The following is a 25,164-nucleotide window of genomic DNA, read 5'->3' as shown; positions in this document are numbered from 1 at the left end:
ATCTGATAGTGGTAGTGGGGTGCTAGATGTCTAGTCTCCCTTATGGCTCTAATCTGATAGTGGTAGTGGGCTGGTAGATGTCTAGTCTCCCTAATGGCTCTAATCTGATAGTGGTAGTGGGGTGGTAGATGTCTAGTCTCCTTTATGGCTCTAATCTGATAGTGGTAGATGTGGTAGATGTCTAGTCTCCCTTGTGGCTCTAATCTTATAGATAGTGGGTTGGTAGATGTCTAGTCTCCTTTATAACTCTAATCTTATAGTGGTAGTGGGGTGCTAGATGTCTAGTCTCCCTTATGGCTCAAATCTGATAGTGGTGGTGGGGTGCTAGATGTCTAGTCTTCTTTATGGCTCTAATCTGATAGTGGTTTTGTGGTGGTTGATGTCTAGTCTCCTTTATGGCTCTAATCTGATAGTGGTAGATGTGGTAGATGTCTAGTCTCCTTTGTGGCTCTAATATGATGGTGGTAGTGGGGTCGTAGATATCTAGTCTCCCTTATGGCTCTAATCTGATAGTGGTAGTGGGTTGGTAGATTTCTAGTCTCCCTTATGGCTCTAATCTTATAGTGGTAGTGGGGTGGTCGATGTCTAGTCTCCCATGTGGCTCTAATCTGATAGTTGTAGTGAGCTGGTAGATGTCTAGTCTCCCTTGTGGGTCTAATCTGATAGTGGTTGTGGGTTGGTAGATGTCTAGTCTCCCTTGTGGCTCTAATCTGATAGTTGTAGTGGGCTGGTAGATGTCTAGTCTGCCTTGTGGCTCTAATCTTATAGTGGTTTTGTGGTGGTTGATGTCTAGTCTCCTTTATGGCTCTAATCTGATAGTGGTAGTGGGCTGGTAGATGTCTAGTCTCCTTTATGGCTCTAATCTGATAGTGGTAGTGGGCTGTTAGATGTCTAGTCTCCTTTATGGCTCTAATCTGATAGTGGTTTTGTGGTGGTTGATGTCTAGTCTCCTTTATGGCTCTAATCTGATAGTGGTAGATGTGGTAGATGTCTAGTCTCCTTTGTGGCTCTAATATGATGGTGGTAGTGGGGTTGTAGATATCTAGTATCCCTTATGACTCTAATCTGATAGTGGTAGTGGGGTGGTAGATGTCTAGTCTCCTTTATAACTCTAATCTGATAGTGGTAGTGGGGTGGTAGATGTCTAGTCTCCCTTGTGGCTCTAATCTGATAGTTGTAGTGGGCTGGTAGATGTCTAGTCTCCTTTATAACTCTAATCTGATAGTGGTAGTGGGCTGGTAGATGTCTAGTCTCCTTTATAACTCTAATCTGATAATGGTAGTGGGCTGGTAGATGTCTAGTCTCCCTTGTGGCTCTAATCTGATAGTGGTAGTGGGCTGGTAGATGTCTAGTCTCCCTAATGGCTCTAATCTGATAGTGGTAGTGGAGTGGTAGATGTCTAGTCTCCTTTATAACTCTAATCTGATAGTGGTAGTGGGGTGGTTGATGTCTAGTCTCCTTTATGGCTCTAATCTGATAGTGGTAGATGTGGTAGATGTCTAGTCTCCTTTGTGGCTCTAATCTGATAGTGGTAGTGGGTTGGTAGATGTCTAGTCTCCTTTATGCCTCTAATCTGATAGTGGTAGTGGGCTGGTAGATGTCTAGTCTCCCTTATGGCTCTCATCTGATAGTGGTAGTGTCGTGCTAGATGTCTAGTCTCCCTTATGGCTCTAATCTGATAGTGGTAGTGGGCTGGTAGATGTCTAGTCTCCTTTATAACTCTAATCTGATAGTGGTAGTGGGCTGGTAGATGTCTAGTCTCCCTTATGGCTCTAATCTGTTAGTGGTAGTGGGGTGCTAGATGTCTAGTCTCCCTAATGGCTCTAATCTGATAGTGGTAGATATGGTAGATGTCTAGTCTCCCTTGTGGCTCTAATCTGATAGTTGTAGTGGGCTGGTAGATGTCTAGTCTCCCTTGTGGCTCTAATCTTATAGTGGTAGTGGGCTGGTAGATGTCTAGTCTCCTTTATAACTCTAATCTGATAGTGGTAGTGGGGTGGTTGATGTCTAGTCTCCTTTATGGCTCTAATCTGATAGTGGTAGATGTGGTAGATGTCTAGTGTCCTTTGTGGCTCTAATCTGAGAGTGGTAGTGGGTTGGTAGATGTCTAGTCTCCTTTATGCCTCTAATCTGATAGTGGTAGTGGGCTGGTAGATTTCTAGTCTCCCTTATGGCTCTAATCTGATAGTGGTAGTGTCGTACTAGATGTCTAGTCTCCCTTATGGCTCTAATCTGATAGTGGTAGTGGGCTGGTAGATGTCTAGTCTCCTTTATAACTCTAATCTGATAGTGGTAGTGGGCTGGTAGATGTCTAGTCTCCCTTATGGCTCTAATCTGTTAGTGGTAGTGGGGTGCTAGATGTCTAGTCTCCCTAATGGCTCTAATCTGATAGTGGTAGTGGGGTGGTAGATGTCTAGTCTTCTTTATGGCTCTAATCTGATAGTGGTTTTGTGGTGGTTGATGTCTAGTCTCCCTAATGGCTCTAATCTGATAGTGGTAGTGGGGTGGTAGATGTCTAGTCTTCTTTATGGCTCTAATCTGATAGTGGTAGATATGGTAGATGTCTAGTCTCCCTTGTGGCTCTAATCTGATAGTTGTAGTGGGCTGGTAGATGTCTAGTCTCCCTTGTGGCTCTAATCTTATAGTGGTAGTGGGCTGGTAGATGTCTAGTCTCCTTTATAACTCTAATCGGATAGTGGTAGTGGGGTGGTTGATATCTAGTCTCCTTTATGGCTCTAATCTGATAGTGGTAGATGTGGTAGATGTCTAGTGTCCTTTGTGGCTCTAATCTGAGAGTGGTAGTGGGTTGGTAGATGTCTAGTCTCCTTTATGGCTCTAATCTGATAGTGGTAGTGGGCTGGTAGATGTCTAGTCTCCCTTATGGCTCTAATCTGATAGTGGTAGTGGGGTGCTAGATGTCTAGTCTCCCTTATGGCTCTAATCTGATAGTGGTAGTGGGCTGGTAGATGTCTAGTCTCCCTAATGGCTCTAATCTGATAGTGGTAGTGGGGTGGTAGATGTCTAGTCTCCTTTATGGCTCTAATCTGATAGTGGTAGATGTGGTAGATGTCTAGTCTCCCTTGTGGCTCTAATCTTATAGTGGTAGTGGGTTGGTAGATGTCTAGTCTCCTTTATAACTCTAATCTGATAGTGGTAGCAGGGTGGTTGATGTCTAGTCTCCTTTATGGCTCTAATCTGATAGTGGTAGATGTGGTAGATGTCTAGTCTCCTTTGTGGCTCTAATCTGATAGTGATAGTGGGTTGGTAGATGTCTAGTCTCCTTTATGCCTCTAATCTGATAGTGGTAGTGGGCTGGTAGATGTCTAGTCTCCCTTATGGCTCTAATCTGATAGTGGTAGTGGGGTGCTAGATGTCTAGTCTCCCTTATGGCTCTAATCTGATAGTGGTAGTGGGCTGGTAGATGTCTAGTCTCCTTTATAACTCTAATCTGATAGTGGTAGTGGGCTGGTAGATGTCTAGTCTCCTTTATGGCTCTAATCTGATAGTGGTAGTGGGCTGTTAGATGTCTAGTCTCCTTTATGGCTCTAATCTGATAGTGGTTTTGTGGTGGTTGATGTCTAGTCTCCTTTATGGCTCTAATCTGATAGTGGTAGTGGGCTGGTAGATGTCTAGTCTCCCTAATGGCTCTAATCTGATAGTTGTAATGGGTTGGTAGATGTCTAGTCTCCTTTATAACTCTAATCTGATAGTGGTAGTGGGCTGGTAGATGTCTAGTCTCCCTAATGGCTCTAATCTTATAGTGGTAGTGGGTTGGTAGATGTCTAGTCTCCTTTATAACTCTAATCTGATAGTGGTAGTGGGGTGGTTGATGTCTAGTCTCCTTTATGGCTCTAATCTGATAGTGGTAGATGTGGTAGATGTCTAGTCTCCTTTGTGGCTCTAATCTGATAGTGGTAGTGTCGTGCTAGATGTCTAGTCTCCCTTATGGCTCTAATCTGATGGTGGTAGTGGGCTGGTAGATGTCTAGTCTCCTTTATAACTCTAATCTGATAGTGGTAGTGGGCTGGTAGATGTCTAGTCTCCCTTATGGCTCTAATCTGATAGTGGTAGTGGGGTGCTAGATGTCTAGTCTCCCTAATGGCTCTAATCTGATAGTGGTAGTGGGTTGGTAGATGTCTAGTCTGCTTTATGGCTCTAATCTGATAGTGGTTTTGTGGTGGTTGATGTCTAGTCTCCCTAATGGCTCTAATCTGATAGTGGTAGTGGGGTGGTAGATGTCTAGTCTTCTTTATGGCTCTAATCTGATAGTGGTTTTGTGGTGGTTGATGTCTAGTCTCCCTAATGGCTCTAATCTGAAATTGGTAGATATGGTAGATGTCTAGTCTCCCTTGTGGCTCTAATCTGATAGTGGTTGTGGGTTGGTAGATGTCTAGTCTCCCTTGTGGCTCTAATCTGATAGTGGTAGTGGGGTGCTAGATGTCTAGTCTCCCTAATGGCTCTAATCTGATAGTGGTAGTGGGGTGGTAGATGTCTAGTCTTCTTTATGGCTCTAATCTGATAGTGGTTTTGTGGTGGTTGATGTCTAGTCTCCCTAATGGCTCTAATCTGATAGTGGTAGTGGGGTGGTAGATGTCTAGTCTTCTTTATGGCTCTAATCTGATAGTGGTTTTGTGGTGGTTGATGTCTAGTCTCCCTAATGGCTCTAATCTGAAATTGGTAGATATGGTAGATGTCTAGTCTCCCTTGTGGCTCTAATCTGATAGTGGTTGTGGGTTGGTAGATGTCTAGTCTCCCTTGTGGCTCTAATCTGATAGTTGTAGTGGGCTGGTAGATGTCTAGTCTCCCTTGTGGCTCTAATCTTATAGATAGTGGGTTGGTAGATGTCTAGTCTCCTTTATAACTCTAATCTTATAGTGGTAGTGGGGTGCTAGATGTCTAGTCTCCCTTATGGCTCAAATCTGATAGTGGTAGTGGGGTGCTAGATGTCTAGTCTTCTTTATGGCTCTAATCTGATAGTGGTTTTGTGGTGGTTGATGTCTAGTCTCCTTTATGGCTCTAATCTGATAGTGGTAGATGTGGTAGATGTCTAGTCTCCTTTGTGGCTCTAATATGATGGTGGTAGTGGGGTCGTAGATATCTAGTCTCCCTTATGGCTCTAATCTGATAGTGGTAGTGGGTTGGTAGATTTCTATTCTCCCTTATGGCTCTAATCTTATAGTGGTAGTGAGGTGGTCGATGTCTAGTCTCCCTTGTGGCTCTAATCTGATAGTTGTAGTGAGCTGGTAGATGTCTAGTCTCCCTTGTGGCTGTAATCTGATAGTGGTTGTGGGTTGGTAGATGTCTAGTCTCCCTTGTGGCTCTAATCTGATAGTTGTAGTGGGCTGGTAGATGTCTAGTCTGCCTTGTGGCTCTAATCTTATAGTGGTAGTTGGTTGGTAGATGTCTAGTCTCCTTTATAACTCTAATCTGATAGTGGTAGTGGGCTGGTAGATGTCTAGTCTCCTTTATGGCTCTAATCTGATAGTGGTAGTGGGCTGTTAGATGTCTAGTCTCCTTTATGGCTCTAATCTGATAGTGGTTTTGTGGTGGTTGATGTCTAGTCTCCTTTATGGCTCTAATCTGATAGTGGTAGATGTGGTAGATGTCTAGTCTCCTTTGTGGCTCTAATATGATGGTGGTAGTGGGGTTGTAGATATTTAGTATCCCTTATGACTCTAATCTGATAGTGGTAGTGGGGTGGTAGATGTCTAGTCGCCTTTATAACTCTAATCTGATAGTGGTAGTGGGCTGGTAGATGTCTAGTCTCCCTTGTGGCTCTAATCTGATAGTTGTAGTGGGCTGGTAGATGTCTAGTCTCCTTTATAACTCTAATCTGATAGTGGTAGTGGGCTGGTAGATGTCTAGTCTCCTTTATAACTCTAATCTGATAGTGGTAGTGGGCTGGTAGATGTCTAGTCTCCCTTGTGGCTCTAATCTGATAGTGGTAGTGGGCTGGTAGATGTCTAGTCTCCCTTGTGGCTCTAATCTTATAGTGGTAGTGGAGTGGTAGATGTCTAGTCTCCTTTATAACTCTAATCTGATAGTGGTAGTGGGGTGGTTGATGTCTAGTCTCCTTTATGGCTCTAATCTGATAGTGGTAGATGTGGTAGATGTCTAGTCTCCTTTGTGGCTCTAATCTGATAGTGGTAGTGGGTTGGTAGATGTCTAGTCTCCTTTATGCCTCTAATCTGATAGTGGTAGTGGGCTGGTAGATGTCTAGTCTCCCTTATGGCTCTCATCTGATAGTGGTAGTGTCGTGCTAGATGTCTAGTCTCCCTTATGGCTCTAATCTGATAGTGGTAGTGGGCTGGTAGATGTCTAGTCTCCTTTATAACTCTAATCTGATAGTGGTAGTGGGCTGGTAGATGTCTAGTCTCCCTTATGGCTCTAATCTGTTAGTGGTAGTGGGGTGGTAGATGTCTAGTCTTCTTTATGGCTCTAATCTGATAGTGGTTTTGTGGTGGTTGATGTCTAGTCTCCCTAATGGCTCTAATCTGATAGTGGTAGTGGGGTGGTAGATGTCTAGTCTTCTTTATGGCTCTAATCTGATAGTGGTAGATATGGTAGATGTCTAGTCTCCCTTGTGGCTCTAATCTGATAGTTGTAGTGGGCTGGTAGATGTCTAGTCTCCCTTGTGGCTCTAATCTTATAGTGGTAGTGGGCTGGTAGATGTCTAGTCTCCTTTATAACTCTAATCGGATAGTGGTAGTGGGGTGGTTGATATCTAGTCTCCTTTATGGCTCTAATCTGATAGTGGTAGATGTGGTAGATGTCTAGTGTCCTTTGTGGCTCTAATCTGAGAGTGGTAGTGGGTTGGTAGATGTCTAGTCTCCTTTATGGCTCTAATCTGATAGTGGTAGTGGGCTGGTAGATGTCTAGTCTCCCTTATGGCTCTAATCTGATAGTGGTAGTGGGGTGCTAGATGTCTAGTCTCCCTTATGGCTCTAATCTGATAGTGGTAGTGGGCTGGTAGATGTCTAGTCTCCCTAATGGCTCTAATCTGATAGTGGTAGTGGGGTGGTAGATGTCTAGTCTTCTTTATGGCTCTAATCTGATAGTGGTTTTGTGGTGGTTGATGTCTAGTCTCCTTTATGGCTGTAATCTGATAGTGGTAGATGTGGTAGATGTCTAGTCTCCCTTGTGGCTCTAATCTTATAGTGGTAGTGGGCTGGTAGATGTCTAGTCTCCCTTGTGGCTCTAATCTTATAGTGGTAGTGGGCTGGTAGATGTCTAGTCTCCTTTATAACTCTAATCGGATAGTGGTAGTGGGGTGGTTGATATCTAGTCTCCTTTATGGCTCTAATCTGATAGTGGTAGATGTGGTAGATGTCTAGTGTCCTTTGTGGCTCTAATCTGAGAGTGGTAGTGGGTTGGTAGATGTCTAGTCTCCTTTATGGCTCTAATCTGATAGTGGTAGTGGGCTGGTAGATGTCTAGTCTCCCTTATGGCTCTAATCTGATAGTGGTAGTGGGGTGGTAGATGTCTAGTCTCCCTTATGGCTCTAATCTGATAGTGGTAGTGGGCTGGTAGATGTCTAGTCTCCCTAATGGGTCTAATCTGATAGTGGTAGTGGGGTGGTAGATGTCTAGTCTTCTTTATGGCTCTAATCTGATAGTGGTTTTGTGGTGGTTGATGTCTAGTCTCCTTTATGGCTGTAATCTGATAGTGGTAGATGTGGTAGATGTCTAGTCTCCCTTGTGGCTCTAATCTTATAGTGGTAGTGGGTTGGTAGATGTCTAGTCTCCTTTATAACTCTAATCTGATAGTGGTAGCAGGGTGGTTGATGTCTAGTCTCCTTTATGGCTCTAATCTGATAGTGGTAGATGTGGTAGATGTCTAGTCTCCTTTGTGGCTCTAATCTGATAGTGGTAGTGGGTTGGTAGATGTCTAGTCTCCTTTATGCCTCTAATCTGATAGTGGTAGTGGGCTGGTAGATGTCTAGTCTCCCTTATGGCTCTAATCTGATAGTGGTAGTGGGGTGCTAGATGTCTAGTCTCCCTTATGGCTCTAATCTGATAGTGGTAGTGGGCTGGTAGATGTCTAGTCTCCTTTATAACTCTAATCTGATAGTGGTAGTGGGCTGGTAGATGTCTAGTCTTCTTTATGGCTCTAATCTGATAGTGGTTTTGTGGTGGTTGATGTCTAGTCTCCTTTATGGCTCTAATCTGATAGTGGTAGATGTGGTAGATGTCTAGTCTCCTTTGTGGCTCTAATATGATGGTGGTAGTGGGGTTGTAGATATCTAGTATCCCTTATGACTCTAATCTGATAGTGGTAGTGGGGTGGTAGATGTCTAGTCGCCTTTATAACTCTAATCTGATAGTGGTAGTGGGCTGGTAGATGTCTAGTCTCCCTAATGGCTCTAATCTGATAGTTGTAATGGGTTGGTAGATGTCTAGTCTCCTTTATAACTCTAATCTGATAGTGGTAGTGGGCTGGTAGATGTCTAGTCTCCCTAATGGCTCTAATCTGATAGTTGTAGTGGGTTGGTAGATGTCTAGTCTCCTTTATGGCTCTAATCTGATAGTGGTACTGGGTTGGTAGATGTCTAGTCTCCTTTATAACTCTAATCTGATAATGTTAGTGGGCTGGTAGATGTCTAGTCTCCCTTGTGGCTCTAATCTGATAGTTGTAGTGGGCTGGTAGATGTCTAGTCTCCCTTGTGGCTCTAATCTTATAGTGGTAGTGGGTTGGTAGATGTCTAGTCTCCTTTATAACTCTAATCTGATAGTGGTAGTGGGGTGGTTGATGTCTAGTCTCCTTTATGGCTCTAATCTGATAGTGGTAGATGTGGTAGATGTCTAGTCTCCTTTGTGGCTCTAATCTGATAGTGGTAGTGGGTTGGTAGATGTCTAGTCTCCTTTATGCCTCTAATCTGATAGTGGTAGTGCGCTGGTAGATGTCTAGTCTCCCTTATGGCTCTAATCTGATAGTGGTAGTGGGGTGCTAGATGTCTAGTCTCCCTTATGGCTCTAATCTGATAGTGGTAGTGGGCTGGTAGATGTCTAGTCTCCTTTATAACTCTAATCTGATAGTGGTAGTGGGCTGGTAGATGTCTAGTCTCCCTTATGGCTCTAATCTGATAGTGGTAGTGGGGTGCTAGATGTCTAGTCTCCCTAATGGCTCTAATCTGATAGTGGTAGTGGGTTGGTAGATGTCTAGTCTTCTTTATGGCTCTAATCTGATAGTGGTTTTGTGGTGGTTGATGTCTAGTCTCCCTAATGGCTCTAATCTGATAGTGGTAGTGGGGTGGTAGATGTCTAGTCTTCTTTATGGCTCTAATCTGATAGTGGTTTTGTGGTGGTTGATGTCTAGTCTCCCTAATGGCTCTAATCTGAAATTGGTAGATATGGTAGATGTCTAGTCTCCCTTGTGGCTCTAATCTGATAGTGGTTGTGGGTTGGTAGATGTCTAGTCTCCCTTGTGGCTCTAATCTGATAGTGGTAGTGGGGTGCTAGATGTCTAGTCTCCCTAATGGCTCTAATCTGATAGTGGTAGTGGGGTGGTAGATGTCTAGTCTTCTTTATGGCTCTAATCTGATAGTGGTTTTGTGGTGGTTGATGTCTAGTCTCCCTAATGGCTCTAATCTGATAGTGGTAGTGGGGTGGTAGATGTCTAGTCTTCTTTATGGCTCTAATCTGATAGTGGTTTTGTGGTGGTTGATGTCTAGTCTCCCTAATGGCTCTAATCTGAAATTGGTAGATATGGTAGATGTCTAGTCTCCCTTGTGGCTCTAATCTGATAGTGGTTGTGGGTTGGTAGATGTCTAGTCTCCCTTGTGGCTCTAATCTGATAGTTGTAGTGGGCTGGTAGATGTCTAGTCTCCCTTGTGGCTCTAATCTTATAGATAGTGGGTTGGTAGATGTCTAGTCTCCCTTGTGGCTCTAATCTGATAGTTGTAGTGGGCTGGTAGATGTCTAGTCTCCCTTGTGGCTCTAATCTTATAGATAGTGGGTTGGTAGATGTCTAGTCTCCTTTATAACTCTAATCTTATAGTGGTAGTGGGGTGCTAGATGTCTAGTCTCCCTTATGGCTCAAATCTGATAGTGGTAGTGGGGTGCTAGATGTCTAGTCTTCTTTATGGCTCTAATCTGATAGTGGTTTTGTGGTGGTTGATGTCTAGTCTCCTTTATGGCTCTAATCTGATAGTGGTAGATGTGGTAGATGTCTAGTCGCCTTTATAACTCTAATCTGATAGTGGTAGTGGGCTGGTAGATGTCTAGTCTCCCTAATGGCTCTAATCTGATAGTTGTAGTGGGTTGGTAGATGTCTAGTCTCCTTTATAACTCTAATCTGATAGTGGTAGTGGGCTGGTAGATGTCTAGTCTCCCTAATGGCTCTAATCTGATAGTTGTAGTGGGCTGGTAGATGTCTAGTCTCCCTTGTGGCTCTAATCTTATAGTGGTAGTGGGTTGGTAGATGTCTAGTCTCCTTTATAACTCTAATCTGATAGTGGTAGTGGGGTGGTTGATGTCTAGTCTCCTTTATGGCTCTAATCTGATAGTGGTAGATGTGGTAGATGTCTAGTCTCCTTTGTGGCTCTAATCTGATAGTGGTAGTGGGTTGGTAGATGTCTAGTCTTCTTTATGGCTCTAATCTGATAGTGGTTTTGTGGTGGTTGATGTCTAGTCTCCCTAATGGCTCTAATCTGAAATTGGTAGATATGGTAGATGTCTAGTCTCCCTTGTGGCTCTAATCTGATAGTGGTTGTGGGTTGGTAGATGTCTAGTCTCCCTTGTGGCTCTAATCTGATAGTGGTAGTGGGGTGCTAGATGTCTAGTCTCCCTAATGGCTCTAATCTGATAGTGGTAGTGGGGTGGTAGATGTCTAGTCTTCTTTATGGCTCTAATCTGATAGTGGTTTTGTGGTGGTTGATGTCTAGTCTCCCTAATGGCTCTAATCTGATAGTGGTAGTGGGGTGGTAGATGTCTAGTCTTCTTTATGGCTCTAATCTGATAGTGGTTTTGTGGTGGTTGATGTCTAGTCTCCCTAATGGCTCTAATCTGAAATTGGTAGATATGGTAGATGTCTAGTCTCCCTTGTGGCTCTAATCTGATAGTGGTTGTGGGTTGGTAGATGTCTAGTCTCCCTTGTGGCTCTAATCTGATAGTTGTAGTGGGCTGGTAGATGTCTAGTCTCCCTTGTGGCTCTAATCTTATAGATAGTGGGTTGGTAGATGTCTAGTCTCCCTTGTGGCTCTAATCTGATAGTTGTAGTGGGCTGGTAGATGTCTAGTCTCCCTTGTGGCTCTAATCTTATAGATAGTGGGTTGGTAGATGTCTAGTCTCCTTTATAACTCTAATCTTATAGTGGTAGTGGGGTGCTAGATGTCTAGTCTCCCTTATGGCTCAAATCTGATAGTGGTAGTGGGGTGCTAGATGTCTAGTCTTCTTTATGGCTCTAATCTGATAGTGGTTTTGTGGTGGTTGATGTCTAGTCTCCTTTATGGCTCTAATCTGATAGTGGTAGATGTGGTAGATGTCTAGTCGCCTTTATAACTCTAATCTGATAGTGGTAGTGGGCTGGTAGATGTCTAGTCTCCCTAATGGCTCTAATCTGATAGTTGTAGTGGGTTGGTAGATGTCTAGTCTCCTTTATAACTCTAATCTGATAGTGGTAGTGGGCTGGTAGATGTCTAGTCTCCCTTATGGCTCTAATCTGATAGTTGTAGTGGGCTGGTAGATGTCTAGTCTCCCTTGTGGCTCTAATCTTATAGTGGTAGTGGGTTGGTAGATGTCTAGTCTCCTTTATAACTCTAATCTGATAGTGGTAGTGGGGTGGTTGATGTCTAGTCTCCTTTATGGCTCTAATCTGATAGTGGTAGATGTGGTAGATGTCTAGTCTCCTTTGTGGCTCTAATCTGATAGTGGTAGTGGGTTGGTAGATGTCTAGTCTCCTTTATGCCTCTAATCTGATAGTGGTAGTGCGCTGGTAGATGTCTAGTCTCCCTTATGGCTCTAATCTGATAGTGGTAGTGTCGTGCTAGATGTCTAGTCTCCCTTATGGCTCTAATCTGATAGTGGTAGTGGGCTGGTAGATGTCTAGTCTCCTTTATAACTCTAATCTGATAGTGGAAGTGGGCTGGTAGATGTCTAGTCTCCCTTATGGCTCTAACCTGATAGTGGTAGTGGGGTGCTAGATGTCTAGTCTCCCTAATGGCTCTAATCTGATAGTGGTAGTGGGTTGGTAGATGTCTAGTCTTCTTTATGGCTCTAATCTGATAGTGGTTTTGTGGTGGTTGATGTCTAGTCTCCCTAATGGCTCTAATCTGATAGTGGTAGTGGGGTGGTAGATGTCTAGTCTTCTTTATGGCTCTAATCTGATAGTGGTTTTGTGGTGGTTGATGTCTAGTCTCCCTAATGGCTCTAATCTGAAATTGGTAGATATGGTAGATGTCTAGTCTCCCTTGTGGCTCTAATCTGATAGTGGTTGTGGGTTGGTAGATGTCTAGTCTCCCTTGTGGCTCTAATCTGATAGTGGTAGTGGGGTGCTAGATGTCTAGTCTCCCTAATGGCTCTAATCTGATAGTGGTAGTGGGGTGGTAGATGTCTAGTCTTCTTTATGGCTCTAATCTGATAGTGGTTTTGTGGTGGTTGATGTCTAGTCTCCCTAATGGCTCTAATCTGATAGTGGTAGTGGGGTGGTAGATGTCTAGTCTTCTTTATGGCTCTAATCTGATAGTTGTTTTGTGGTGGTTGATGTCTAGTCTCCCTAATGGCTCTAATCTGAAAGTGGTAGATATGGTAGATGTCTAGTCTCCCTTGTGGCTCTAATCTGATAGTGGTTGTGGGTTGGTAGATGTCTAGTCTCCCTTGTGGCTCTAATCTGATAGTTGTAGTGGGCTGGTAGATGTCTAGTCTCCCTTGTGGCTCTAATCTTATAGATAGTGGGTTGGTAGATGTCTAGTCTCCCTTGTGGCTCTAATCTGATAGTTGTAGTGGGCTGGTAGATGTCTAGTCTCCCTTGTGGCTCTAATCTTATAGATAGTGGGTTGGTAGATGTCTAGTCTCCTTTATAACTCTAATCTTATAGTGGTAGTGGGGTGCTAGATGTCTAGTCTCCCTTATGGCTCAAATCTGATAGTGGTAGTGGGGTGCTAGATGTCTAGTCTTCTTTATGGCTCTAATCTGATAGTGGTTTTGTGGTGGTTGATGTCTAGTCTCCCTAATGGCTCTAATCTGAAATTGGTAGATATGGTAGATGTCTAGTCTCCCCCTGTGGCTCTAATCTGATAGTGGTTGTGGGTTGGTAGATGTCTAGTCTCCCTTGTGGCTCTAATCTGATAGTTGTAGTGGGCTGGTAGATGTCTAGTCTCCCTTGTGGCTCTAATCTTATAGATAGTGGGTTGGTAGATGTCTAGTCTCCCTTGTGGCTCTAATCTGATAGTTGTAGTGGGCTGGTAGATGTCTAGTCTCCCTTGTGGCTCTAATCTTATAGATAGTGGGTTGGTAGATGTCTAGTCTCCTTTATAACTCTAATCTTATAGTGGTAGTGGGGTGCTAGATGTCTAGTCTCCCTTATGGCTCAAATCTGATAGTGGTAGTGGGGTGCTAGATGTCTAGTCTTCTTTATGGCTCTAATCTGATAGTGGTTTTGTGGTGGTTGATGTCTAGTCTCCTTTATGGCTCTAATCTGATAGTGGTAGATGTGGTAGATGTCTAGTCGCCTTTATAACTCTAATCTGATAGTGGTAGTGGGCTGGTAGATGTCTAGTCTCCCTAATGGCTCTAATCTGATAGTTGTAGTGGGTTGGTAGATGTCTAGTCTCCTTTATAACTCTAATCTGATAGTGGTAGTGGGCTGGTAGATGTCTAGTCTCCCTAATGGCTCTAATCTGATAGTTGTAGTGGGCTGGTAGATGTCTAGTCTCCCTTGTGGCTCTAATCTTATAGTGGTAGTGGGTTGGTAGATGTCTAGTCTCCTTTATAACTCTAATCGGATAGTGGTAGTGGGGTGGTTGATGTCTAGTCTCCTTTATGGCTCTAATCTGATAGTGGTAGATGTGGTAGATGTCTAGTCTCATTTGTGGCTCTAATCTGATAGTGGTAGTGGGTTGGTAGATGTCTAGTCTCCTTTATGCCTCTAATCTGATAGTGGTAGTGGGCTGGTAGATGTCTAGTCTCCCATATGGCTCTAATCTGATAGTGGTAGTGGGGTGCTAGATGTATAGTCTCCCTTATGGCTCTAATCTGATAGTGGTAGTGGGCTGGTAGATGTCTAGTCTTCTTTATGGCTCTAATCTGATAGTGGTTTTGTGGTGGTTGATGTCTAGTCTCCCTAATGGCTCTAATCTGATAGTGGTAGTGGGGTGGTAGATGTCTAGTCTTCTTTATGGCTCTAATCTGATAGTGGTTTTGTGGTGGTTGATGTCTAGTCTCCTTTATGGCTCTAATCTGATAGTGGTAGATATGGTAGATGTCTAGTCACCCTTGTGGCTCTAATCTGATAGTGGTTGTGGGTTGGTAGATGTCTAGTCTCCTTTATAACTCTAATCTTATAGTGGTAGTGTGGTGCTAGATGTCTAGTCTCCCTTATGGCTCTGATCTGATAGTGGTAGTGGGCTGGTAGATGTCTAGTCTCCCTAATGGCTCTAATCTGATAGTGGTAGTGGGGTGGTAGATGTCTAGTCTCCTTTATGGCTCTAATCTGATAGTGGTTTTGTGGTGGTTGATGTCTAGTCTCCTTTATGGCTCTAATCTGATAGTGGTAGATATGGTAGATGTCTAGTCTCCCTTTTGGCTCTAATCTGATAGTTGTAGTGGGCTGGTAGATGTCTAGTCTCCCTTATGGCTCTGATCTGATAGTGGTAGAGGGGTGGTAGATGTCTAGTCTCCTTTATGGCTCTAATCTGATAGTGGTTTTGTGGTGGTTGATGTCTAGTCTCCTTTATGGCTGTAATCTGATAGTGGTAGATGTGGTAGATGTCTAGTCTCCCTTGTGGCTCTAATCTTATAGTGGTAGTGGGTTGGTAGATGTCTAGTCTCCTTTATAACTCTAATCTGATAGTGGTAGCAGGGTGGTTGATGTCTAGTCTCCTTTATGGCTCTAATCTGATAGTGGTAGATGTGGTAGATGTCTAGTCTCCTTTGTGGCTCTAATCTGATAGTGGTAGTGGGTTGGTAGATGTCTAGTCTCCTTTATGCCTCTAATCTGATAGTGGTAGTGGGCTGGTAGATGTCTAGTCTCCCTTATGGCTCTAATCTGATAGTGGTAGTGGGGTGCTAGATGTCTAGTCTCCCTTATGGCTCTAATCTGATAGTGGTAGTGGGTTGGTAGATGTCTAGTCTCCTTTATGGCTCTAATCTGATAGTGGTAGTGGGGTGGTAGATGTCTAGTCTCCCTTATGGCTCAAATCTGATAGTGGTAGTGGGGTGCTAGATGTCTAGTCTTCTTTATGGCTCTAATCTGATAGTGGTTTTGTGGTGGTTGATGTCTAGTCTCCTTTATGGCTCTAATCTGATAGTGGTAGATGTGGTAGATGTCTAGTCTCCTTTGTGGCTCTAATATGATGGTGGTAGTGGGGTTGTAGATATCTAGTATCCCTTATGACTCTAATCTGATAGTGGTAGTGGGGTGGTAGATGTCTAGTCGCCTTTATAACTCTAATCTGATAGTGGTAGTGGGCTGGTAGATGTCTAGTCTCCCTAATGGCTCTAATCTGATAGTTGTAGTGGGGTGGTAGATGTCTAGTCTCCTTTATAACTCTAATCTGATAGTGGTAGTGGGCTGGTAGATGTCTAGTCTCCCTAATGGCTCTAATCTGATAGTTGTAGTGGGTTGGTAGATGCCTAGTCTCCTTTATGGCTCTAATCTGATAGTGGTACTGGGTTGGTAGATGTCTAGTCTCCTTTATAACTCTAATCTGATAATGGTAGTGGGCTGGTAGATGTCTAGTCTCCCTTGTGGCTCTAATCTGATAGTTGTAGTGGGCTGGTAGATGTCTAGTCTCCCTTGTGGCTCTAATCTTATAGTGGTAGTGGGTTGGTAGATGTCTAGTCTCCTTTATAACTCTAATCTGATAGTGGTAGTGGGGTGGTTGATGTCTAGTCTCCCTTATGGCTCTAATCTGATAGTGGTAGTGGGCTGGTAGATGTCTAGACTCCTTTATAACTCTAATCTGATAGTGGTAGTGGGCTGGTAGATGTCTAGTCTCCCTTATGGCTCTAATCTGATAGTGGTAGATGTGGTAGATGTCTAGTCTCCTTTGTGGCTCTAATCTGATAGTGGTAGTGGGTTGGTAGATGTCTAGTCTCCTTTATGCCTCTAATCTGATAGTGGTAGTGGGCTGGTAGATGTCTAGTCTCCCTTATGGCTCTAATCTGATAGTGGTAGTGTCGTGCTAGATGTCTAGTCTCCCTTATGGCTCTAATCTGATAGTGGTAGTGGGCTGGTAGATGTCTAGACTCCTTTATAACTCTATTCTGATAGTGGTAGTGTGCTGGTAGATGTCTAGTCTCCCTTATGGCTCTAATCTGATAGTGGTAGTGGGGTGCTAGATGTCTAGTCTCCCTAATGGCTCTAATCTGATAGTGGTAGTGGGTTGGTAGATGTCTAGTCTTCTTTATGGCTCTAATCTGATAGTGGTTTTGTGGTGGTTGATGTCTAGTCTCCCTAATGGCTCTAATCTGATAGTGGTAGTGGGGTGGTAGATGTCTAGTCTTCTTTATGGCTCTAATCTGATAGTGGTTTTGTGGTGGTTGATGTCTAGTCTCCCTAATGGCTCTAATCTGAAATTGGTAGATATGGTAGATGTCTAGTCTCCCTTGTGGCTCTAATCTGATAGTGGTTGTGGGTTGGTAGATGTCTAGTCTCCCTTGTGGCTCTAATCTGATAGTTGTAGTGGGCTGGTAGATGTCTAGTCTCCCTTGTGGCTCTAATCTTATAGATAGTGGGTTGGTAGATGTCTAGTCTCCTTTATAACTCTAATTTTATAGTGGTAGTGGGGTGCTAGATGTCTAGTCTCCCTTATGGCTCAAATCTGATAGTGGTAGTGGGGTGCTAGATGTCTAGTCTTCTTTATGGCTCTAATCTGATAGTGGTTTTGTGGTGGTTGATGTCTAGTCTCCTTTATGGCTCTAATCTGATAGTGGTAGATGTGGTAGATGTCTAGTCTCCTTTGTGGCTCTAATATGATGGTGGTAGTGGGGTTGTAGATATCTAGCATCCCTTATGACTCTAATCTGATAGTGGTAGTTGGGTGGTAGATGTCTAGTCGCCTTTATAACTCTAATCTGATAGTGGTAGTGGGCTGGTAGATGTCTAGTCTCCCTAATGGCTCTAATCTGATAGTTGTAGTGGGTTGGTAGATGTCTAGTCTCCTTTATAACTCTAATCTGATAATGGTAGTGGGCTGGTAGATGTCTAGTCTCCCTTGTGGCTCTAATCTGATAGTTGTAGTGGGCTGGTAGATGTCTAGTCTCCCTTGTGGCTCTAATCTTATAGTGGTAGTGGGTTGGTAGATGTCTAGTCTCCTTTATAACTCTAATCTGATAGTGGTAGTGGGGTGGTTGATGTCTAGTCTCCTTTATGGCTCTAATCTGATAGTGGTAGATGTGGTAGATGTCTCGTCTCCTTTATGCCTCTAATCTGATAGTGGTAGTGGGTTGGTAGATGTCTCGTCTCCTTTATGCCTCTAATCTGATAGTGGTAGTGGGCTGCTAGATGTCTAGTCTCCCTTATGGCTCTAATCTGATAGTGGTAGTGGGCTGGTAGATGTCTAGTCTCCTTTATAACTCTAATCTGATAGTGGTAGTGGGCTGGTAGATGTCTAGTCTCCCTTATGGCTCTAATCTGATAGTAGTAGTGGGGTGCTAGATGTCTAGTCTCCCTAATGGCTCTAATCTGATAGTGGTAGTGGGGTGGTAGATGTCTAGTCTTCTTTATGGCTCTAATCTTATAGTGGTTTTGTGGTGGTTGATGTCTAGTCTCCCTAATGGCTCTAATCTGATAGTGGTAGTGGGGTGGTAGATGTCTATTCTTCTTTATGGCTCTAATCTGATAGTGGTTTTGTGGTGGTTGATGTCTAGTCTCCCTAATGGCTCTAATCTGAAATTGGTAGATATGGTAGATGTCTAGTCTCCCTTGTGGCTCTAATCTGATAGTGGTTGTGGGTTGGTAGATGTCTATCCTCCCTTGTGGCTCTAATCTGATAGTTGTAGTGGGCTGGTAGATGTCTAGTCTCCCTTGTGGCTCTAATCTTATAGATAGTGGGTTGGTAGATGTCTAGTCTCCTTTATAACTCTAATCTTATAGTGGTAGTGGGGTGCTAGATGTCTAGTCTCCCTTATGGCTCTAATCTGATAGTGGTAGTGGGCTGGTAGATGTCTAGTCTCCTTTATGGCTCTAATCTGATAGTGGTTTTGTGGTGGTTGATGTCAAGTCTCCTTTATGGCTCTAATCTGATAGAGGTAGATGTGGTAGATGTCTAGTCTCCTTTGTGGCTCTAATATGATGGTGGTAGTGGGGTTGTAGATATCTAGTATCCCTTATGACTCTAATCTGATAGTGGTAGTGGGGTGGTAGATGTCTAGTCGCCTTTATAACTCTAATCGGATAGTGGTAGTGGGCTGGTAGATGTCTAGTCTCCCTAATGGCTCTAATCTGATAGTTGTAGTGGGTTGGTAGATGTCTAGTCTCCTTTATAACTCTAATCTGATAGTGGTAGTGGGCTGGTAGATGTCTAGTCTCCCTAATGGCTCTAATCTGATAGTTGTAGTGGGTTGGTAGATGTCTAGTCTCCTTTATGGCTCTAATCTGATAGTGGTACTGGGTTGGTAGATGTCTAGTCTCCTTTATAACTCTAATCTGATAATGGTAGTGGGCTGGTAGATGTCTAGTCTCCCTTGTGGCTCTAATCTGATAGTTGTAGTGGGCTGGTAGATGTCTAGTCTCCCTTGTGGCTCTAATCTTATAGTGGTAGTGGGTTGGTAGATGTCTAGTCTCCTTTATAACTCTAATCTGATAGTGGTAGTGGGGTGGTTGATGTCTAGTCTCCTTTATGGCTCTAATCTGATAGTGGTAGATGTGGTAGATGTCTAGTCTCCTTTGTGGCTCTAATCTGATAGTGGTAGTGGGTTGGTAGATGTCTCGTCTCCTTTATGCCTCTAATCTGATAGTGGTAGTGGGCTGCTAGATGTCTAGTCTCCCTTATGGCTCTAATCTGATAGTGGTAGTGGGCTGGTAGATGTCTAGTCTCCTTTATGGCTCTAATCTGATAGTGGTAGTGGGCTGGTAGATGTCTAGTCTCCCTTATGGCTCTAATCTGATAGTAGTAGTGGGGTGCTAGATGTCTAGTCTCCCTAATGGCTCTAATCTGATAGTGGTAGTGGGGTGGTAGATGTCTAGTCTTCTTTATGGCTCTAATCTTATAGTGGTTTTGTGGTGGTTGATGTCTAGTCTCCCTTATGGCTCTAATCTGATAGTGGTAGTGGGGTGGTAGATGTCTATTCTTCTTTATGGCTCTAATCTGATAGTGGTTTTGTGGTGGTTGATGTCTAGTCTCCCTTATGGCTCTAATCTGATAGTGGTAGATATGGTAGATGTCTAGTCTCCCTTGTGGCTCTAATCTGATAGTGGTTGTGGGTTGGTAGATGTCTAGTCTCCCTTGTGGCTCTAATCTGATAGTTGTAGTGGGCTGGTAGATGTCTAGTCTCCCTTGTGGCTCTAATCTTATAGATAGTGGGTTGGTAGATGTCTAGTCTCCTTTATAACTCTAATCTTATAGTGGTAGTGGGGTGCTAGATGTCTAGTCTCCCTTATGGCTCTAATCTGATAGTGGTAGTGGGCTGGTAGATGTCTAGTCTCCTTTATGGCTCTAATCTGATAGTGGTTTTGTGGTGGTTGATGTCAAGTCTCCTTTATGGCTCTAATCTGATAGAGGTAGATGTGGTAGATGTCTAGTCTCCTTTGTGGCTCTAATATGATGGTGGTAGTGGGGTTGTAGATATCTAGTATCCCTTATGACTCTAATCTGATAGTGGTAGTGGGGTGGTAGATGTCTAGTCTCCTTTATAACTCTAATCTGATAGTGGTAGTGGGCTGGTAGATGTCTAGTCTCCCTAATGGCTCTAATCTGATAGTTGTAGTGGGTTGGTAGATGTCTAGTCTCCTTTATAACTCTAATCTGATAGTGGTAGTGGGCTTGTAGATGTCTCTTCTCCCTAATGGCTCTAATCTGATAGTTGTAGTGGGTTGGTAGATGTCTAGTCTCCTTTATGGCTCTAATCTGATAGTGGTACTGGGTTGGTAGATGTCTAGTCTCCTTTATAACTCTATTCTGATAATGGTAGTGGGCTGGTAGATGTCTAGTCTCCCTTGTGGCTCTAATCTGATAGTTGTAGTGGGCTGGTAGATGTCTAGTCTCCCTTGTGGCTCTAATCTTATAGTGGTAGTGGGTTGGTAGATGTCTAGTTCCTTTATAACTCTAATCTGATAGTGGTAGTGGGGTGGTTGATGTCTAGTCTCCTTTATGGCTCTAATCTGATAGTGGTAGATGTGGTAGATGTCTAGTCTCCTTTGTGGCTCTAATCTGATAGTGGTAGTGGGTTGGTAGATGTCTAGTCTCCTTTATAACTCTAATCTTATAGTGGTAGTGGGGTGCTAGATGTCTAGTCTCCCTTATGGCTCTAATCTGATAGTGGTAGTGGGCTGGTAGATGTCTAGTCTCCTTTATGGCTCTAATCTTATAGTGGTTTTGTGGTGGTTGATGTCTAGTCTCCTTTATGGCTCTAATCTGATAGTGGTAGATGTGGTAGATGTCTAGTCTCCTTTGTGGCTCTAATATGATGGTGGTAGTGGGGTTGTAGATATCTAGTATCCCTTATGACTCTAATCTGATAGTGGTAGTGGGGTGGTAGATGTCTAGTCGCCTTTATAACTCTAATCTGATAGTGGTAGTGGGCTGGTAGATGTCTAGTCTCCCTAATGGCTCTAATCTGATAGTTGTAGTGGGTTGGTAGATGTCTAGTCTCCTTTATAACTCTAATCTGATAGTGGTAGTGGGCTTGTAGATGTCTAGTCTCCCTAATGGCTCTAATCTGATAGTTGTAGTGGGTTGGTAGATGTCTAGTCTCCTTTATGGCTCTAATCTGATAGTGGTACTGGGTTGGTAGATGTCTAGTCTCCTTTATAACTCTAATCTGATAATGGTAGTGGGCTGGTAGATGGCTAGTCTCCCTTGTGGCTCTAATCTGATAGTTGTAGTGGGCTGGTAGATGTCTAGTCTCCCTTGTGGCTCTAATCTTATAGTGGTAGTGGGTTGGTAGATGTCTAGTCTCCTTTATAACTCTAATCTGATAGTGGTAGTGGGGTGGTTGATGTCTAGTCTCCTTTATGGCTCTAATCTGATAGTGGTAGATGTGGTAGATGTCTAGTCTCCTTTGTGGCTCTAATCTGATAGTGGTAGTGGGTTGGTAGATGTCTAGTCTCCTTTATGCCTCTAATCTGAGAGTGGTAGTGGGCTGGTAGATGTCTAGTCTCCCTTATGGCTCTAATCTGATAGTGGTAGTGTCGTGCTAGATGTCTAGTCTCCCTTATGGCTCTAATCTGATAGTGGTAGTGGGCTGGTAGATGTCTAGTCTCCCTTATGGCTCTAATCTGATAGTGGTAGTGGGGTGCTAGATGTCTAGTCTCCCTAATGGCTCTAATCTGATAGTGGTAGTGGGGTGGTTGATGTCTAGTCTTCTTTATGGCTCTAATCTGATAGTGGATTTGTGGTGTTTGATGTCTAGTCTCCCTAATGGCTCTAATCTGATAGTGGTAGTGGGGTGGTAGATGTCTAGTCTTCTTTATGGCTCTAATCTGATAGTGGTTTTGTGGTGGTTGATGTCTAGTCTCCCTAATGGCTCTAATCTGATAGTGGTAGATATGGTAGATGTCTAGTCTCCCTTGTGGCTCTAATCTGATAGTGGTTGTGGGTTGGTAGATGTCTAGTCTCCCTTGTGGCTCTAATCTGATAGTTGTAGTGGGCTGGTAGATGTCTAGTCTCCCTTGTGGCTCTAATCTTATAGATAGTGGGTTGGTAGATGTCTAGTCTCCTTTATAACTCTAATCTTATAGTGGTAGTGGGGTGCTAGATGTCTAGTCTCCCTTATAGCTCTAATCTGATAGTGGTAGTGGGCTGGTAGATGTCTAGTCTCCCTAATGGCTCTAATCTGATAGTGGTAGTGGGGTGGTAGATGTCTAGTCTCCTTTATGGCTCTAATCTGATAGTGGTTTTGTGGTGGTAGATGTCTAGTCTCCTTTATGGCTCTAATCTGATAGTGGTAGATGTGGTAGATGTCTAGTCTCCTTTGTGGCTCTAATATGATGGTGGTAGTGGGGTTGTAGATATCTAGTATCCCGTATGACTCTAATCTGATAGTGGTAGTGGGCTGGTAGATGTCTAGTCTCCTTTATGCCTCTAATCTGATGGTTGTAGTGAGCTGGTAGTTGTCTAGTCTCCCTTGTGGCTCTAATCTGATAGGGGTTGTGGGTTGGTAGATGTCTAGACTCCCTTGTGGCTCTAATCTGATAGTTGTAGTGGGCTGGTAGATGTCTAGTCTCCCTTGTGGCTCTAATCTGATAGTGGTAGTGGGGTGGTAGATGTCTAGTCTTCTTTATGACTCTAATCTGATAGTGGTTTTGTGGTGGTTGATGTCTAGTCTCCCTTATGGCTCCAATCTGATAGTGGTGGTGGGGTGCTAGATGTCTAGTCTCCCTTGTGGCTCTAATCTGATAGTGGTAGTGGGGTGGTAGATGTCTAGTCTTCTTTATGACTCTAATCTGATAGTGGTAGTGGGCTGGTAGATGTCTAGTCTCTCTAATGGCTCTAATCTGATAGTGGTAGTGGGGTACTAGATGTCTAGTCTCCCTTATGGCTCTAATCTGATAGTGGTAGTGTGGTGGTAGATGTCTAGTCTTCTTTATGGCTCTAATCTGATAGTGGTTTTGTGGTGGTTGATGTCTAGTCTCCCTTATGGCTCTAATCTGATAGTGGTAGTGGGGTGCTAGATGTCTAGTCTCCCTTATGGCTCTAATCTGATAGTGGTAGTGGGGTGCTAGATGTCTAGTCTCCCTTATGGCTCTAATCTTATAGTGGTAGTGTGGTGCTAGATGTCTAGTCTCCCTTATGGCTCTGATCTGATAGTGGTAGTGGGCTGGTAGATGTCTAGTCTCCCTAATGGCTCTAATCTGATAGTGGTAGTGGGGTGGTAGATGTCTAGTCTCCTTTATGGCTCTAATCTGATAGTGGTTTTGTGGTGGTTGATGTCTAGTCTCCTTTATGGCTCTAATCTGATAGTGGTAGATATGGTAGATGTCTAGTCTCCCTTGTGGCTCTAATCTGATAGTTGTAGTGGGCTGGTAGATGTCTAGTCTCCCTTGTGGCTCTAATCTTATAGTGGTAGTGGGCTGGTAGATGTCTAGTCTCCTTTATAACTCTAATCGGATAGTGGTAGTGGGGTGGTTGATATCTAGTCTCCTTTATGGCTCTAATCTGATAGTGGTAGATGTGGTAGATGTCTAGTGTCCTTTGTGGCTCTAATCTGAGAGTGGTAGTGGGTTGGTAGATGTCTAGTCTCCTTTATGGCTCTAATCTGATAGTGGTAGTGGGCTGGTAGATGTCTAGTCTCCCTTATGGCTCTAATCTGATAGTGGTAGTGGGGTGCTAGATGTCTAGTCTCCCTTATGGCTCTAATCTGATAGTGGTAGTGGGCTGGTAGATGTCTAGTCTCCCTAATGGCTCTAATCTGATAGTGGTAGTGGGGTGGTAGATGTCTAGTCTTCTTTATGGCTCTAATCTGATAGTGGTTTTGTGGTGGTTGATGTCTAGTCTCCTTTATGGCTGTAATCTGATAGTGGTAGATGTGGTAGATGTCTAGTCTCCCTTGTGGCTCTAATCTTATAGTGGTAGTGGGTTGGTAGATGTCTAGTCTCCTTTATAACTCTAATCTGATAGTGGTAGCAGGGTGGTTGATGTCTAGTCTCCTTTATGGCTCTAATCTGATAGTGGTAGATGTGGTAGATGTCTAGTCTCCTTTGTGGCTCTAATCTGATAGTGGTAGTGGGTTGGTAGATGTCTAGTCTCCTTTATGCCTCTAATCTGATAGTGGTAGTGGGCTGGTAGATGTCTAGTCTCCCTTATGGCTCTGATCTGATAGTGGTAGTGGGGTGCTAGATGTCTAGTCTCCCTTATGGCTCTAATCTGATAGTGGTAGTGGGCTGGTAGATGTCTAGTCTCCTTTATGGCTCTAATCTGATAGTGGTAGTGGGCTGGTAGATGTCTAGTCTCCCTTATGGCTCAAATCTGATAGTGGTAGTGGGGTGCTAGATGTCTAGTCTTCTTTATGGCTCTAATCTGATAGTGGTTTTGTGGTGGTTGATGTCTAGTCTCCTTTATGGCTCTAATCTGATAGTGGTAGATGTGGTAGATGTCTAGTCTCCTTTGTGGCTCTAATATGATGGTGGTAGTGGGGTTGTCGATATCTAGTATCCCTTATGACTCTAATCTGATAGTGGTAGTGGGGTGGTAGATGTCTAGTCGCCTTTATAACTCTAATCTGATAGTGGTAGTGGGCTGGTAGATGTCTAGTCTCCCTAATGGCTCTAATCTGATAGTTGTAGTGGGGTGGTAGATGTCTAGTCTCATTTATAACTCTAATCTGATAGTGGTAGTGGGCTGGTAGATGTCTAGTCTCCCTAATGGCTCTAATCTGATAGTTGTAGTGGGTTGGTAGATGTCTAGTCTCCTTTATGGCTCTAATCTGATAGTGGTACTGGGTTGGTAGATGTCTAGTCTCCTTTATAACTCTAATCTGATAATGGTAGTGGGCTGGTAGATGTCTAGTCTCCCTTGTGGCTCTAATCTGATAGTTGTAGTGGGCTGGTAGATGTCTAGTCTCCCTTGTGGCTCTAATCTTATAGTGGTAGTGGGTTGGTAGATGTCTAGTCTCCTTTATAACTCTAATCTGATAGTGGTAGTGGGGTGGTTGATGTCTAGTCTCCCTTATGGCTCTAATCTGATAGTGGTAGCGTCGTGCTAGATGTCTAGTCTCCCTTATGGCTCTAATCTGATAGTGGTACTGGGCTGGTAGATGTCTAGACTCCTTTATAACTCTAATCTGATAGTGGTAGTGGGCTGGTAGATGTCTAGTCTCCCTTATGGCTCTAATCTGATAGTGGTAGATG

The sequence above is a fragment of the Salvelinus alpinus genome, chromosome 24 (assembly GCF_045679555.1).
Source record: "Salvelinus alpinus chromosome 24, SLU_Salpinus.1, whole genome shotgun sequence".
Lineage (NCBI taxonomy): Eukaryota > Metazoa > Chordata > Actinopteri > Salmoniformes > Salmonidae > Salvelinus > Salvelinus alpinus.
This window is presented reverse-complemented; position numbering follows the sequence as displayed.